This window comes from Trachemys scripta, chromosome 5, assembly GCF_013100865.1.
Source record: "Trachemys scripta elegans isolate TJP31775 chromosome 5, CAS_Tse_1.0, whole genome shotgun sequence".
Lineage (NCBI taxonomy): Eukaryota > Metazoa > Chordata > Testudines > Emydidae > Trachemys > Trachemys scripta.
The window spans coordinates 76,289,796-76,308,505 of NC_048302.1; positions in this window are offsets into that span (position 1 = coordinate 76,289,796).

Below are 18,710 nucleotides of genomic sequence, written 5' to 3' on the forward strand. Positions count from 1 at the left end.
TTCACCAATTCCCTGGTGAATACAGATCCAAACCCCTTGGATCTTAAAACAAGGAGAAATTAACCATTCCCCTCCTTCCTCCCACCAACTCCTGGTGAATACAGTTCCAACCCCCCTGGGATCTAAAACAAGGAGAAATTAACCATTCCCCCTCCTTCCTCCCACCAACTCCTGGTGAATCAAGATCCAAACCCCTTGGATCTTAAAACAAGGAAAAATCAATCAGGTTCTTAAAAAGAAGGCTTTTAATTAAAGAAAAAAAGTAAAAATCATCTCTGTAAAATCAGTATGGAAATTAACCTTACAGGGTAATCAAACTTAAAGAGCTCAGAGGACTCCCCTCTAGTCTTAGGTTCAAAGTACAGCAAACAAAGATAAACACTCTAGTAAAAGGTACATTTACAAGTTGAGAAAACAAAGGAAAACTAACACGCCTTGCCTGGCTATTTACTTACAAGTTTGAAATAGGAGCGACTTGTTTAGAAAGATGTGGAGAACCTGGATTGATGTCTGGTCCCTCTCAGTCCCGAGAACGAACACACTCCCAAACAAAGAACACAAACAAAAGCCTTCCCCCCCCCCAAGATTTGAAAGTATCTTGTCCCCTTATTGGTCCTTTAGGTCAGATGCCAGCCAGGTTACCTGAGCTTCTTAACCCTTTACAGGGAAAAGGATTTTGGAGTCTCTGGCCAGGAGGGATTTTATAGTACTGTACACAGGACAGCTGTTACCCTTCCCTTTATAGTTATGACAGGTATATATAGGGACAGCATTCCAGGGTTATAGGTCATAATGGAAAATGCCCGGTTTCTGGTACTCTTCAGATTATTCCAGCTTCTATAAGCAAATCCAACCTTATGGCATGAATTCTAGATGTCTGATTTGCCCACTATGGAAATTTGGTGGAAAATCTGCATTAACTTAACCGGCTCATCCTTCTTCTAGTTATTGGAACAATTGTTTTAATGCAAAACTTTGGCATGTCATAAAGAAATCTATGTGTTCAGCCAGCCAGCATTATTATTTAAATCACAGGGAGCGAGGGCAAGAATCCTGGCCTTTCGTCTCCCAAAAACGCATGCATTTTCATTTGAGCTAAATGGGATAGTCTTTTGCTGACAATAGTAGTTGGTCCTTTATCTTCACTCAGGACCAACCACTAAGAGGCAACTTTGCTTAGTTGTGCAGACAAAGCCATTATGTGCTTCTGCAAAATCCTTGTACAGTGTTTGTTCATTTAATTCATTCTTCGCTTCCCAGTATTACTTGCTTTTCACTTTTCATTGAGATTGATCTTGGGCACTTCAATAACTCACTTCCATTGTTCTTCATGAACTTTATTCCACCTGAAACTGATGTTTTTTTCTCCTTTATCCCATTAACCTTGGGAAATGTTTTTTAGCATTTTGGTGTCCTGGCATTGGCATAGGTTTCTCTGAACATTGAGTTTTCAGTACTTTGGCCCTAATCAGTTCTGTTTTCTTGGTGGCCTGTAACTTTAGAGAGTAGGGAGTGTACTATTGCAACCTCATGGTGAACAGGGAGAGGACCCACTGGGGCTGCTTAAGAACCCCAAATGGACAGAGGCTTCATGGGGAGGGAGCTCTTGGTTGGTATATATTGGCGAGCAAAGGGAAACAACTGGATGGGTGGGGCCTCATTTGTATTTTTGTAACATGACCGTTAGGGTTGTCTTGGTTAAAACACAGTTTAATTTTGAGTTTGGGCGTAATAAAACACTATTTTGCCTGTTGGGAAATGAAAGGACATGAGACTGCACAACTGTGCCTGGGGTAAGGAGTCATCGTGACTCAAAAAATGTTGCGTTGCACATGTGTATAGTGTAGCCTGAATAAAGCTAGGGAAAGAGGAGAAAGGGGCTTCTCCCTTCAGAGGAAGGGGCAAGTGCATCCCTGGGGGCAAGGACTATGTTAAGAATTCTATATACTATTGATCCCTCCTTGAAGACTGCAAAGATGTAGTGCAGGGGCAGCACAAGGTACAGAGAGGGCTTTTGCTGAAGCCTCCTACAGCTTATTTGAGGAATTCTGGTTAGGGTCCCTCTGCCTAGCATCAACTCTGTAATCACTTCAGCTAAGTCAGGTGGTAGAGTCCCTGCAGTAGATCAGCCAAAACTTCCCTAGGGGTTGGAGACAACCTGCCTGGACTCCTCCAACTCTGGACAATAAACAGCAAATGGATTTGCATCAAAGTTGGGGGAGGGGAAAGGAAAGTAAGTAGCTATTATAGGCATGCACTGCCTTATTGGACAGTCACTCCATGAGAGGGGGAATGAAGTTAAAGCTATTGCCAAGACACCCTGGAGGGGTGGGAGTCTGTCTTAATAGATATATACAGATATTATAGATTTATTATTGCTGGCTTTTCCATGCTTATTCTGTGTTCCCTTCATCGCCAGTAAATTTTCTAGGTTTTGTGCAATGGACTCAGTGCTCACACAAGGGACTGTCCAAGGGGCCCCAGTTTCTGGGTAGAGGCGTGAGCTGGTATTATTTGTAAAGTTTCCAGAAGGAGCACCTAGATAATTGAACAGGCAGGAGGGTTACATTTGTAGATGGTATCAAATCTTCATCAATGAGGCTCTTCCAGCTGCTGGAATCCAGCCAAGGCCACAGGAACACTGTCTCATCAAAATGTCTGGATGTAAAAGATGCAGCATATATCTGCAATTAGAACCAGGTTAATTACAGAAGTTTAGGAAATATTTTAAAATGGTCATGTTAGATTTGGAGGTTGATAAATAAACATTTATATATTCCTTTATTTCAAGATGCACACAACTCCCAGAACATTGGTTAATTATTCTTGTAAGGATCACAGTCACTCTCTGGCAGCTTCTGGATGCTTGAATAATTCCGTGACCAAGATTGCTTGTTTTTCCTCACCAAGCACTGATTGGGGGCAGGGGGGAGAGCCTCTGCCTTCAGATGTGGATCTTACTATCATTATCCAGGCCTTGGTCACCTCCTCCTGCAATGCACTCTGCATGAGGCCACACTTTGTTAATTTGGAAACTTAAACTGGCACAGAATGTGGCTGACCACATATTAAGCAGTGCTTCACACAGGACATTACACCAGTGCTCTTTAATGTGCGCTAGTTTCTGGTTAGTTTCCAAGTGGAGGATAAAGGTGTTGCTTTTGACCTATAGAACATTAAATAATGTGGGATCTGGTCAATTGAAAAATCACCTTTCTCCCTTTGGGATAAATCTGCAGGGATAATTATCAGAGAAGGTTGAGGTAGCAGCCCCCTGTTTTAGAGGACACTGTCAATTTAAAATATAAAGTTCTCTATGAACAATTTGAATCTATTATTGCAAGTAACCCTTACATTACTATAACTGAAAAGGATTAGAAGGAGACTCTATTTTTGTTTTTGTTTTACTTTGTGTAGTTGCAGTAATCTGTGAATAGCTCTGTTTCACTGGTTCCCCTGTGTACCCAGTAAATCAGTTTCCCATGTTGTTTGTGTGGGTCTCTCACCTAGCAACATGTGGAAGAAAAATATATATTTTTTAAATATTGGTAAGACAGCAAACAGTGGTAGGGGGCTTACATGCTGGTGCAGTAACTGAAACTACTTTTAATTCTTTTTTTTTAATGGACTAGATTTCAAGTTGATGATTCCTTTTTAAAAGAAAGGGCTGCTGGCTAGCTCTTTGAATCTTCCCCGTCACTGCCCTTTCTCTGACATAGTGCAGATCTTGACCTTAGCTTTTTAGCACCAGGACAAGATGAGGGACATGGAAGAGGGGTAGCTATTTTGCAGGCAGGTACTAGCCTTGGTTTGGCTTGAGTTGTAGACACAGTCCACTGCAAAATTTGGGGATTTGTTTGAACATTTGTAAAACCATTTGTTTATATTAGGAATAAATCTTTAAGGAAATCTATATAGAAAATACATATAGACACATGAATAACTTTATTTGTTGACTTTATAGGTGGAGGAGATTTTGCAGGAGGGAAAAGAAACAGCAAAATAAGAAACAGCAGAATAAGAAAGAAAATGGTAAGAATAGATGAGCTTTTGTACTTAGAAATTAAGGACTGTAACTTTTTGTTACATGCGTATGGTTATTAGAAAGGTGCAGATTGGTCTGACCAAATAGCGTCTGTCAGGGACTAGGTTTTGACAGCACCTAATGAGGGGAAAGAGAAAGAGATACATGTACTGTAAAAAGTACCGTGGATAAATAATTACAAGAGGACATACAAAAGAGCAGTAAAAATCCTATGGGAGAAAAATCAGTAAAAATGATTAACAGCCATAAAATAAATATGTTTAAGCTGTCATCTTTGCTTTTATAGTTAGGATTTAACCACTATTAAACTAATGCTTTTATCATAATTATGCTTTTCAGACTTTATTTAACCAGTGTTTTGTACAGACACAGTAACTCATCATAACCTTTGAGCCCCTCTGTTTTGACATTTCACGGGACTGTTGTCTAAGTTTGAGGCTCCTGGGAAGGAAATTTAGCTGAAATGTTCTAGTACAGTTGTATGTCTGAAGCACAGCCACAGAATTCCTCTCAGATTTGCCTATTGTTGCAGAGAGGGGCTTTGTAATTACCAAGGGATTATGGCAGAATATGAAAAGCATTGAAAGCAGCTTTCTTGCAGCTCAGGAATGTGTTCTGCACAAACTCTGAAAAAATCAGCCAGGGTAGTGAGGCAGAAGTATATTAAAACCTTAAGAGTTCACAAAGAAGGTCCTACTAGAAACTCCTAATTAAAGAAATAAAAAGCGCTTTTAAAGAATGTCAAAGACTGTCATTTGATTTCTCCAGTAGGGAAAAAAGGGTCTTCTGAGGATTGCAAATTAGATGATGGCACTACATAAATACAATGGAGTCATCCTTTTTTCCCCTCCACAACAAAGTAATGAAAATGGAGCTTAATGGTACATAAATAAAAATAATTAAATAGAAGATAGTGGTGGTGGTACACTACCTGAATTGATATACAAGATTAAGAGGCCAATAACCCAGAAACAAGTTAGTTACCTTGGTATTTTATATAAATTAGTCAACACTTTGACATGAATATCATAATTTTTAATTATATCTTGTTACTGATTGTTTTAGCTAACAAGGATCAATCTCTTCTTCAATGCATTATCTCTGAATTAATTTCTACAAAAGAACCTAGTAAATTTTTACATTATTTCTCCTTGTCCTTTTCTCTGTAAGGAAAGTAACATTAGAATCCAGAAGGCCTAAGGCTATGTTTCAGTGAGCTATGGGATAGTAGTAGCTACAGGAATTTGTCTGCTAAGGCCTACATTCAGAACTTATCTTTTTGCTAGATTCATGTGCCCAATCTACTTCCTGGGGAAATCAATGACAAAGGTTTCTTGACTTCATGAGAGCAGGATTGGGCCCTGTGTGTTAAACTATTGGCTTCCTCAATAGTTTTGTTGGGATTTCAACAAGCCAAGGCAACATACTCTACAGTGCTGAGCAGATACGACTAGTTAAGTTGTTTAACAGTATGTTTAAACAAGTACAGATGTGGATTAAGAGGATTCAATTAGATTAAAAAAGTAATTCTGAACTATAAACACTTTCTTTTAAATGTATGTACTGTGTTAGTGGGAATTTTTTTGTTGAAAGAAGTAAGAGAAAATATTTGAGCTCTTTCCACTTCTTCAGTGGAATGCATTAGTGTGTCTTGGTTTTATGTGCCTTTCTATTATTGATGTATTAAGAGATTGAGCTTGTTTCTATGCTCTGATACCATGCTTCTTTTAATGGTGATTGGTTTGAATGTAATTTTTGTAATTAGCAAAATAAATTTTATGCAACCAGGGTGCAAAATTATTATTTACTCCTATGTATTGTTTGGATTAATGGTTCATCGTATTGATTGTATTCTTGAACATGATATCTCCAGGCCACAAGTTTAAAACCAGTTCCATTCTGTAATGGCCTATGTTAAATGAGTCAATGGCTGCTGCCCAGTTCCTCTTGGATGGATGTCCAAAAATCCACCAGTACATGGGCAGGCCATTTGTTCAGTTGTAAACCAGACAGTCCTCTTTTTGCGTGGTTTGTCCCCAGTCCACTACTAGACAAAACTGAGCCACTTTGAAAAATTTACCACTCTGACCCCACTGGCATGACCTTGCATCCACCACGTTAAGTAAATTGGTACAAACAATTTTTTCATAAATGAACGTTAGTAAAAAGCAAACATGTGGCCATCATGACCCATGGGTCTTGAAGGCAGGTGTCCATGATTTCTGGGGTCATCAGTCTCTAGCCCTCCAGCCAACAGCTTACTGACATCAAGTAGAAATGGTACAGCTCGAAGCCCAGCTCAGATAGAAGGCTTCACACTTGCACTGCAATGGAGGGAACACCAGAGCTCCTGATTTTCCCCTTTCCTCTACTTAAACCAGAAGGAGGAATAGGACGTAGGGCGACCAGATGTCCAGTTTTCAACTGGAACACCCGGTCGAAAAGGGACCCTGGCAGCTGTTGAAGGTCTGGTTGGCGGTGCTGCAGCGTTAAGGCAGGCTAGTCCCTACCTGTCCTGGCTGACACTGTGTTGCACCCTGGAAGTGGCCAGCAGGTCCGGCTTGTAGGCGGGGGCGGGGGGAGATATGGGGCTCTGCGTGTGCCCCGCCCCAAGCACTGGCTCCTCACTCCCATTAGCTAAGAACTGGCCAATGAGAGCTGGGGGATGGTGCCTGCAGGCGAGAGTGGCATGTGGAGCCTCCTGGCCCCCTATCTAGGAGCCAGACCTGGTGGCTAGTTCCAGGGCATGTGCAATGCATGCCAGGACAGGCAGGCATCCTGACTTAGCCCCCATGCTGCGCAACTGACCGGGAGCCACCCAAGGTAAGCCCATGCCCCTGCCCCAATCCTGAGCCCGCCCCAAAACTGGAGCACCCTGCTGCACCCCCACACCCTGAGCCCGCACCCCTCTGCATCCCAACCCCCAGTCCAGAGCCCCCTCGCACACCCTAAACCCCTCATTCCCAGCCCCACCCCAGAGCCCACACCCCCTCCTGCACCCCAACCCCCTGCCTCAACCCACAGCCCCCTTCCGCATTCCAAAACCCTCAGCCCCACCCAATTGATGACAATGCCCTGTTTACATTTATATTTTGAAACCTATCAATTAGCCAGTTTTTAATCCATTTAGTGTGTGCTATGTTTATTTTATATAATTTAGTTTTTTAATCAAAATGTTGAGGTATCAGCCAAACACCTTACAGAAGCATGTATTACATGAACACTATTACCTATACAAAACAAACTTATCTCAAACTTATCTCAAAATAAAAATGTCAAGTTAGTTTGACAGGATCTATATTCCATAAACCCATGCAGATTTGCATTAGTTACATAACACTCCTATCGTTGATTATTAATCGAGTCCTATATCGGCTGCTCCATTGTATTTCCCATAATGGATGTACAACTGAGAGGCCTGTAATTACCTGGGTCATCCCATTTACTCTTTAAAAAAAAAAAAAGTACATTAGCTTTCTTCCAGTCTTTTGGAACTTCCCCAGTGCTCCAACACTTACTGAAAATCAACATTAATGATCCAGCAAGCTCCTCAACCAGATCTTTTAAAACTCTTGCATGCAAATTATCTGGACCTGCTGATTCAAAAATGTCTAGCTTAAGTAGCTTCCTTTTCCCCAAATACAGAACACAAATAGTTATTGAACACTTTTATCTTTTCTGCATTAATGATAATTCTAGCATTTCTATGCAGTAATGGACGAATACCAATGTGAGGATTCTTTTTGTGCCTAATATGTTTTAAAACTTCTCTTTATTGTCCTTAACTCTGTTGGCTATAAAGTTCACCTTGTGCCTTGGCTTCCCATATCAATTTTGTACAATTCTTAACTTCCGATTTATATTCATTGCTATCAGCTTCCCCTTTCTTCCATTTGTTTTATTTTATTTAATTTTTTACAGGTGCCTTTACTTGCCCTCTAAACCAGGTTGTTGTTTTTTTAACCACAGCCTTCTTCCTTAGTTGTGGGATTGTGGCTTTTTCAGCATCTGGTATGGTTGTGTCAAATGATTCCCAGTTATCATTCATATTTTTGATTGAATTCTTCCTCCCAGCTGATTTGGCTCATAATTGTTTTCAGGTTTGTGAAATTGGCCCTATTAAAGCACCAAGTATATATGTGTGTGTGTGTATTTATATAATTTGTCTGCACTTTGTTCTGCTTACCCCTTATGAATATGATCAAATCATGATCACTTTTACCTAACGTACTGTTAAGTTTTAGTTATGTGATCAGTTCCTCTTTATCATTTAGGACAAGGTCGAATATAGAATTTCTCTGCGTTGGCTGCAACATGTTTTGAATTAGGAAATTGTCCTCTATATTAATTAGATATTCCAATGATGTTTTAGTACAGGTAGCAGAAGACCACCGATATGTCACTCAAATTGAAATCCCTCATGATTGAACAGTTTTTTTTCTCTACGCATTATAGATAGGTGCATAAGGAAGAGTTCATCCTATTCTTTAGTGCAGTTTGGTGGCCAGTAGCAGACATCAACTTCATCTTGTGTTTTATCTATTATGAAATTGGTCCATACGTAGTCAAGACCATTTTCTTCAAAGTTATCAGTCCTAGCATTAGTATATAGGCCATTCAAAATTTCTTCTCTTTCTATCCTTTGGTTTCCAAAGAATTTTGTTCTTAATGTCTTGATTTTATGCTGAGTGCTTCTATCTTCCCTCCCCTTTTGCTACTAGTATAACCCCCTCCTGACTACTCCAGCCAGCCTGTCCCCGAGAAGATTGGTCTCTATGCTACTGGGGTAGAGGCCTTCCATATGATCCAGCCCCCATTCCCTATAGAAGATGGACCAATGTTCCACAAAACCAAAGCCCAAATTTCATACCACTTAACTAGCCAGCGATTGACTTCCAGAATCGACTGCCTTTTTTCTCCCTTTGCTCATGGGACGGGAAGGATCTCAGAGAAGATTGCTTGGATATTCTTCTTTAGCACATTTCCAAGTTCCCTGAAGTTATTGACTCTGTGAAATATCCCAAAATACAGTGTCATTAATGTCGATATGAACCATCACCAATGGATACTTGCCCTTTGATTTCATATGACCATCCAGTCTCAGAGTGACATCTTGTGTCTTGGCTCCAGGAAGGCATCACAGTGTCCTGTTATCTGTCTTTCCCTTGCAGAATGCTTTTTTTTTATTCATATGAGTATTGAATCTTCAACAGGGATTATCTGTCTTCCTTCTACAGTTGAAGAAGGGTGACTATAGGGTGAAGAATGTACCTATTTATGATTTTAATGTTCCTTTGTTTAAATGGAGGACTCTCCTTATATCTCCTTACCCTTCCACAGATGCTACTGTTCCTTCTAGCTTTTCTACTGTTATCCTACTTCCTAAATGGTAGTCAACCCAGCCCTACTTCCCTAGGTCCTAAATGGAATACATACACTCTCACTTCCCAGGTCCTAAATGAATGAGTAGTTTCCCTGATTTTGCTCAAGACCCTCAAGTGAACTATTTTTTCCTCCCTGAGGATTGGGCAAAACCCCCATTGCTTACCAACGCTGCTTTTAACTCAGCCATGAAGGTCACTGCAGATGAATGGAATTGGCTTTCTCTGTTCAAGAATGCAGAGCCCACTATCTCTACAATATTGCCAGCCAGGGAAACAAGAAACCATCACAGCTGAGTCTAGCATGACAGCACAAAAAATTAACCATTAAACTCTCAGGCAATCTCTTACCTCTTTAAAATATGGCTCTCTATAGTTAATTGTGCCCATATTAGCTTTATCTATTGTGACAGGGTCAGGCCAGTTGGCTACAGGAGAGTGATCAAAGGCAGATATATTAGCCCCAGGTTAAGTAGGTCCCCTTTCCTTGGTAAGATAACAGGTAAGGTTCCAGAACAATCAGGAACTTTCTGGAAACAATTAAGGTAGGCAGGCTGATTAGAATACCTGCAGCCAATCAAGAAGCTACTAGAATCAATTAAGGCAGGCTAATCGGGGCACCTGGGTTTAAAAGGGAGCTCCCTTCACTTTGTGATGCATGTGTGAGGAGCTGGGAGCAAGAGGCGCAAGGAGCTGAGAGTGAGAGGGTGTGCTGCTGGAGGACTGAGGAGTACAAGCATTATCAGACACCAGAAGGAAGGTCCTGTGGTGAGGATAAAGAAGGTGTTTGGAGGAGGCCATGGGGAAGTAGCCCAGGGAGTTGAAGCTGTCATGCAGCTGTTACAGGAGGCACTATAGACAGCTGCAATCCACAGGGCCCTGGGCTGGAACCCGGAGTAGAGGGCAGGCCCAGGTTCCCCCCAAAAACTCCCAACTCCTGATCCAACACAGGAAGATCTCTGAGCCTAGCAAAATCTGCCAATAAGTGCAGGTCCCACCAAGGTAGAAGAAGAACTTGGTCACACTGTATTTTACTGGAGGGGATCTGAGGCTTGGAGAGATTAAATGGCCTGGCCAAAGTCACATGGGAATTCTGCAGCAATTGGTAACTGAACCAACATTTCTTGAGGCCTAGTTGAGACTCAAGACAAGAATGTCTCTTACCTTAGTGGTAATGGTAGCAGATGAGAGGAGCAAATGGTGTGCTGTGGGGACTAGAGAGTGGGCTAGTTCTATTCTGTGAGATGTCCTTTTGGTCTTGCTTGACTCATGAGACCTTTATCTTAAAATGAAGGAAAGACGCAGTTCCCATCACAAGGAACCAAGCCCAGGAACTGCATGAAGAGACCTAGAAGAGAGCAAACTTAGATGGTGTTTTTTGACAGCCATATTTTTCTCCAAGCTAAGCCCCATACCGGTGATATCTTATCTCCACATTGGAGGAGTCTCTTTGAGGAGGTGACCAATTCCTTCCTTTTCTTTCCCAACACAACAATCCTTTACAAGATCCAGCTCAGGTTGGTGCACCTAGCAGGGAAGGGGACAGTCTCTGGCCATTTAGTACTCTAGAGCTTTAGGATTTTCTAAGGGGGGCCCATTGTGCCATAGGAAACCATGGTCTTGGCTGTAGAGCACTTTGACCTTTGTGGACATGGTTTCCACAATTTTGGAAGGACTCTAAGTGCATCCATCTGTTTCACTTTCCTCAAGGACACTGAGGAGATTGTCATAAAATCTTGTAATAAGCCAATGATTTGCCCATCCCTAAAGCAATACCACACCTCTAAGAAATACTGCTAAATATTGCTGGCAGAGTCTTTCCCCATATAAAACATTGTAGTCACTACTGAGGGGAAGGGGAGTCAGATCTCCCTTTTCTGCAGAAAAGGACCTGGGGATTACAGTGGACGAGAAGCTGAATATGAGTAAATAGTGTGCCCTTGTTGCCAAGAACGCCAACGGCATATTGGGCTGTATTAGTAGGAGCTTTGCCAGCAGGTCGAGGGAAGTGATTATTCCCCTCTATTCAGCACTGGTGAGACCACACCTGGAGTATTGCATCCAGTTTTTGTCCCCCCACTGCAGAAGGAATGTGGACAAATTGGAGAGAGTCCAGCAGAGGGCAACAAAAATGATTAGGGCACATGACTCATGAGGAGAGGCTGAGGGAACTGGGGTTATTTAGTCTGCAGAAGAGAAGAGTGAGGGGGGATTTGATAGCAGCCTTCAACTACCTGAAGGGGGGGTTCCAAAGAGGATGGACCTAGGCAGTTCTCAGTGGTGGTAGATGACAGAACAACAAGCAATGGTCCCAAGTTGCAGTGGGGGAGGTCTATGTTGGATATTAGGAAACACTATTTTACTAAGAGGGTGGTGAAGCACTGGAATGGGTTACCTAGGGAGGTGATGGCATCCCAATCCTTAGAGGTTTTTAAGGCCCAGTTTGACAAAGCCCTGGCTGGGATGATTTAGTTGGTGTGGGGCTTTCACTCTAAAATGCCCTGCCTCTCCAAAATGCTACTGTCTGCCTATGATCTTCCAATGGAGGAGATGGTTCACACAGAAGATTGTCTGATTGGAAGCTGTGAAGAAATCAGCCTTCTTGCTGAGTGTGTGTGTGTTATGCTTACTAAGCATTGTCATACCTTTGATTTTGCTGGGATTTTGTGCAAGAGGACTATACTACACAGTGTGTCACATTTTTACAATTCACTATTCCTACATCACAAGTAGCTACAGAATTCCAATCCTTTCTCAACCTCAGACTTTTGATGTAACCTTGCACCTTCTTGTGGCTCAGTCTACAAAGATAAAAGCATGTTCTTGCTGATACCACATGCTTCTGGGAACATGCATATTGGATCAAATTGGTCCATTTAGTAAGATCTCCCATCTCTGAAGGTGGCCAATATCATTTGCTGCTTCAGTAGTCCTGATTACAGCAACAAAGTCTACAAGAATACTAGTGTGGCTTGATTGTTTTCAAACTCTTGGATTTAAACATTTCCATCAATTTAAAATCTTAAAATAATACTTTGCATTTATATAGTGCCTCTTACCTGAGATCTCAAAGTATTTTGTGAAGGTATTGTTCTCACTTCACAAAATAAAGATGAATGCCAAATTTCAATAAAATACAAAATAGTTGTACGATTTATTAACCCTTTTAAATGTGATTTAAATGCTAACAGATTAAACATAACTGGACTGAATGTTACTATAACATGCATCATTTGATGAAATCAGTGTCAATTAGAAAGAGGGCTTTGCCTAACTGATGACTGAGTGATACACTATCTCCCTTGGAATTTGAGTCTGAACAGCCTCCTCTGGAGGAAAAAAAAATGTCTAGGGGGAGATGCATGATTTATTGAGAAATATTCTGGAACTGTTCCCAAAAACGGAGTGTTATGCTTCAGTGATTTTTATAGTTTGCTTAATGGAAAATTGAATTGTCTACTTGACATAAGTGATGCAATGCATATTTGTACAGATTTTAGCATGTTCTGAGTACTTGCCTGTTACTGATGGATATGTAATATTTTCTTTTAAAAGGGTCTTTAAATGCATTTGATTAAAATTCTTCCCAGTTACATAACTTTCATCTTTCTGTTGCAATTAGAAATGTACCATAATAATTATGGATAGATGACTCTGCACTACTTGTGCCTACTATATTTATTATCAGGCACATTTTGTGGGGGATAAAATGTTTCTCAAAGGTGTTAACTTCAGGAAACTGATTCACAGACAACGGTATGAAATGTGCCAGAAATCTTTGCATAGCCGTATTATTCTGAAAAACTATACTTACAGAATTATGCTTTGCCATTACTTGAGCATCATGTATTTCAAATGTTCATGTTGTCTTCACAAGTGAAGTGTGTAGGTGTTTTGCATAATTTTATTCAAATATGGTATTTTGCCATTTAGGCAATGACATGTATTTGGGAAATCATTCCAGCTACATGAAGAGAGTGAAGTACTGAAACTTCCTCCAAAATAGGGCCAAGAATTAAAACAAAAAGTCTGAGATTGCTTCAGAACAATCTACGTGCATTTCCACCACCACCACCCGCCCCGGAAGCAAAAATAAGGGGAAACGTCTGTGGGCAAATCCTGCTCACCTTACTCATATGATTAGTCTCATGGAACTAGAAGAACACCTGCATGCTTAAGGAAAGCAAGATTCCTGTGAAGCTTTTATTTTTCCACTGAGACTTGAAACTGCTCATATTGTCATTACGCTATTCATGCTCCAAAAATAATCGTCTCACAGCTGACCATTATTCCATTTGTATTTTATCCCTCAGATTGGTTTACATCTTTAGTTATCTGGAAAAACTGAGTGACTCATATTTTGAGATGATTATTTTGTTTAAGTGATGGTACACTTACACCTCACTGAAAAACCACAAACGTTGCCGTCAACTACTGAGTTTCTGTACAGTGTAAGTTTCTAAAAAATATATCCAGAATTCAGACCAGTGCAAAAATATTCAGACTGCTGCTCAAAGATGATTTGGCAGCTTCATCTAGTTCAGAATACAACAGCTTGCGGTCCATATGAGATGGATCATTCTGAACACATTACACCAGTGATCACTGTGACTGCCCTTTTCCCCTTCTGGTTGCAATTCAAAGTGTTTGTTGTGATCTATAAAGCCCTGGTCACCTACAATGCAAATTACCTGGGATCTTTTCTTTTTATCATGGCAGTTAAGATCCAGGTTACTCTTGCTGACAGTTATTGGAGTTTCATTGTCCAGGACTAGTGGCAGGGCACTGGACGGTAGTGGGGTTTGGGCTTAAACATGTCAGAGCCTGTCTCAGACCTGCAGTGTAGACATGTTCTCAGTTGTGTGTTCCTGACTGCAGAATTCTCCTATACTTGCGAACCATCAAATTTGAGTTTAACAAAGCTAGGAAAAAATGGAAGGCATATTTTTTTGCACAGGCCTTTAATGTAGCATTGTTGCAGACTTCTGATTTACTAATTTAAACTGGCACTATCTTACATTTGTTTTAACTGTTATGATGTCACTAACATAGTGTTGGCACTGCATTAATGAAACTATCAAAAAGGTAAGGATTGCACTTCTGCTCACTTTTTTTCACACTAGAGAAATACAGTTCTTTATAGGTCACAACTGTGAGAGACTGAAAAGACTTTATACTCCAAGAGCAAATAAAACACCAAGTTCTACCTTTCCCTTTTAGAAGCTAAGCTGTGTGGCTAGTAGAGCAGCCTTTAGCATGTGGCCTTCCTATGATAAAACTGAAGCGCACAAAAAAAAATAGTCTACTGTGACTGCAGGTAGCTCTGCTAGCAGTTGTAAATCAGCACGCTTCTGCTTCTTCATAGACAGGACAGACTATAGCAAATCCCTGGAACTCACGAAAGGAATTTGAATAGGGGCTTCAATAAGAGTGAGGTGGAAACAGAGATTGTGGGAATATGCACACATCTCTCCCCATTAATTTATGTTTTGTGTATGCGTTCTCTTCAGGGCTCTGGTTCTTACAAGTACTGTGGTTACAAACCTAGACCTTAGGGCCTGGATTGGTTTTTGCTCCTTTTGGGAATAGTTATAATAAACATTTTTGCCAAGATAGTAAATAAAGTGATTATAATTTTTGCTCTTTCCAATTTGTTGCCAAATTTAGAAAATAATCTGGAAGTTGTATATATGCTTTTCTTTAGGATTCAAGAGAAGGATACGTTATAGTTCATTTAAATTTAACTTTGTTTACTAGACAAAAAGTATTTGTGTTCACATGGCAACAAAAGTGATGGGCAGAATGGGACTTCACCTATTTGGGCTGCTATAAAAGAGGCCAGTGGGAGATGTCTGGGAACCCGAATGGGTTTGGGAGGGAGGCAGCCAAGCAAATTGCTGGCGCCTCCTTGTGGCGGATGTTCAGTGCAGGTACTCCATAGGAAAGGCATCCAGTCACCAGATAAATGGCCTGGTAAAGGACTTAAAAGGAGGTGCAAAACATCTACACACTTCACTTGTGAAGACAACACCTTTAGAACAGAATGGAGGAGGGAGTCTGGGGACTCCTATGATTGGTACTACAGGGAGCCAACCCCTCCCTGTTTTTATAGCCCACCATAACCCTCCTACGAGGGTGGTGGATAGAAAGGTCCAAGCCAGGGGTTGGCTGGGGGACCTGTATGGAAAAAGAAGGGGGGGTAGTGGAAGTCCTGGGCAATGATTTGAAGAAACATGGATTTGCCTACACTGTACACTTTATCTGCCAGGTAGTCCCAGACATCTATATAATAAAGTTGTGGCCTGATTAAAATCCACATAAAATGTATCCTGTCCTTTCGGGTATAGCCAGACAATGTCTTGATCTAGAACACCCTAATATGCTCTTATGAGCCACTAATTCTTGTAGTACCTACAGAACAGAATCCTTACACATATTTGAATTTTTGGGGTCCAAACTCCTGAACTTGACATTGAGTATCTATTTGTAAACAATTTTTCTTCAGAGTCTAACATCACATGCCTATTGAATCCAGTCAGGATTTTGGAAAATTAAAACTTGGCAGGCAATAGGAACCATCTGTGTTGCCCACTAGTTTTCTGTCATCTAAAAATACAAAATAATCTAAACAGTGCATGCAGATTGCACATCCCAAATGTGTTTTGTTCTTTCTGTATTTCAGTCTCTGTCACTAAATCACTCTAAAAAGCTTTGTAAATGTACTACTAACATGTTCTTTCAGAAATCTACCTTCCAGATCATGTGTTCCATGTCCATTTTTCTGTATGAGCAAGAGAATTTAGAGTTGGTTCTTTTTGTTATCAAGAATTCTGTGGGTGTTGTGTTGGTTCTGGATTATTCATTTTGTAAAACAAATTTAAATATGCCGCCCCACTGGAGCTGGACCATATCTTCCTTGCTGCACTGAAAGGGGAGTTTGAAGAAAATAACATCTAACCTCTAAGCATATGAAATCAGCAGGACACACTAAGAGGAGGAGTTCTTTTCCCCTGAAGTACCCATTCAGCACAGTGGGGGGACACTGACTGGTAATAGCAGTATGATGCAAATAAATACCTGTAAAAGAAATAGGGCAATTGGAGGACACAGAGGGCTCAAGATAGAACAGGATGGAGGAAAAAAAATAACGGGAGAGGGGAAAAAGAAAACAGGACAGAAATGAGTGAGAAAGGTATTAGAAAGGCATAATAGATTACTCCTGGGGGAATTCTGCACCACTGCATGCATGCAGAAGTCATGTCCCCCACATATTTCTTTGATTCCCAGCAGAAAAATGACTTCGGATGGGGAAGCAAAGGGAATCAGCAAGTTTGCAGATGACACTAAGATGAGGGGAGATATAAACTGGAGGGTAGGGATAGGGTCCAGAGTGACCAAGACAAATTGGAGGATTGGGCCAAAAGAAATCTGATGAGGTTCAACAAAGGCCGACTGGCTAAGCAGCAGTTCTGCAGAAAAGGACCTGGGGATTATAGTGGACAAGAAGCTAGATATGAGTCAGCAGTGTGCCCTTGCTTCCAAGAAGGCCAATGGCATATTGGGCTGTATTAGTAGGAGCATTGCCAACAGGTCGAGGAAAGTGATTATTCTCCTCTATTCAGATTGGTGAGCCCTCATCTGGAGTATTGTGTCCAGTTTTGGTCCCCCGTCCCCCATCACTACAGAAGGGATGTGGACAAATTGGAGAGAGTCCAGTGGAGGGCAGTGGAAATGATTAGGGGGCTTGAGCACATTACTTATGAGGAGATGCTGAGGGAACTGGGGTTATTTAGTCTGCAGAAGAAAAGAGTGAGGGGGGATTTGATAGCAGCCTTCAACTACCTGAAGGGGGTTCCAAAGAGGATGGAACTCGGCTGTTCTCAGTGGTCGTAGATGACTGGACAATAACAAGCAATGGTCTCAAGTTGCAGTGGGGGAGGTCTACGTTGGATATTAGGAAATACTATTTCACTAGGAGGTTGGTGAAGCACTGGAATGGGTTACCTAGGGAGGTGGTGGCATCTCCATCCTTAAAGGTTTTTAAGGCCCAGCTTGACAAAGCCCTGGCTGGGATGATTTAGTTGGTGTTGGTCCTGCTTTGAGCAGGGGATTGGACTAGATGACCTCCTGAGGTCTCTTTCATCCCTAATATTCTATGATTCCTTATTGTGGGGCTTTCACTCTAAAATGCCCTGCCTCTCCAAAATGCTACTGTCTGCCTTTTGCCATGACACAGCACTTTACTGTACTTAGCGATTACACTTTCTTATTACAAACACGAACATGGCCAGACTGCACCCATTCTCAGACAGCTCTACTGGCAGCCCATTCATTTCATATTACCTTTCAACATGTCTCCACTTTCCATATGTCCTCCCCTCCCCCCAGTGGATGTGGTCTTGTATATGGCACAAATCAAACTTTTGTCCATCCCATTCTTGTTGATGCAAGAGTCTTTTCCTCTGTAGTGCCCATTAACAGAAATTGCTGTCCTGCTGGGAAAAAGTGTTCAGGGCAGTGAAGAATGATAAGGAGAACCTCAGAAATCAAAGTTTCATATTTCATTGAAAAATGTCATGATTTTCACTCCAAAATGAGCAAGTCTGGAGTGAAAAATCTTGAAACATTTAAAGTTTTTGAAGTTAAAATTTTTCTGACAAAAACCACTTGCATCTGAAAAATGCAAAATATCAATTTACCCCGTTTCTGTTGTCAATGTTATTGCATGAAATATGATCAAATGGTTTGGAACTAAATTATTGCTTGTTCATTGGCTGTCTCTTCTGAAAACCTATCTTGCTCCCTTGTATAGATTTTTTTTTATTTAACTTTGTAATTATATTTAACTTGTGACAGTTTGTGTGAAATGATAATGTGCAAAAAAGTTCCCAATTCTGTAAGTTGTTTGTTGGAATAGTCCTTACTTGACTTTGAAGTTAATAGAACACCTTATTTTAAAATATGGACTATTTTTGTGTGTAAGTGTTTACATGATCAGGCCCCAAATATGTATTGGATTGTTTAGGAATGCTCTGGTTTGTCCGAAGATTTCACAATTATCCAATAGTAATTTTCTTGCTCATACATAATCAATGTAAGAGTTAACTCAAGTAAACAAGACCATGTGGTAGATGCTGTTACTTATGCAAATATTTTTAGTTAGATATAAATAAAATGTACAAATTTAACAGATAAATGTTTACTTTATGTAGATCAGACATATTAACTGCTAAGTAGATGCATATCACTCTTGTGCTGCTTCCATATTTTTTCTTTTTCCATAA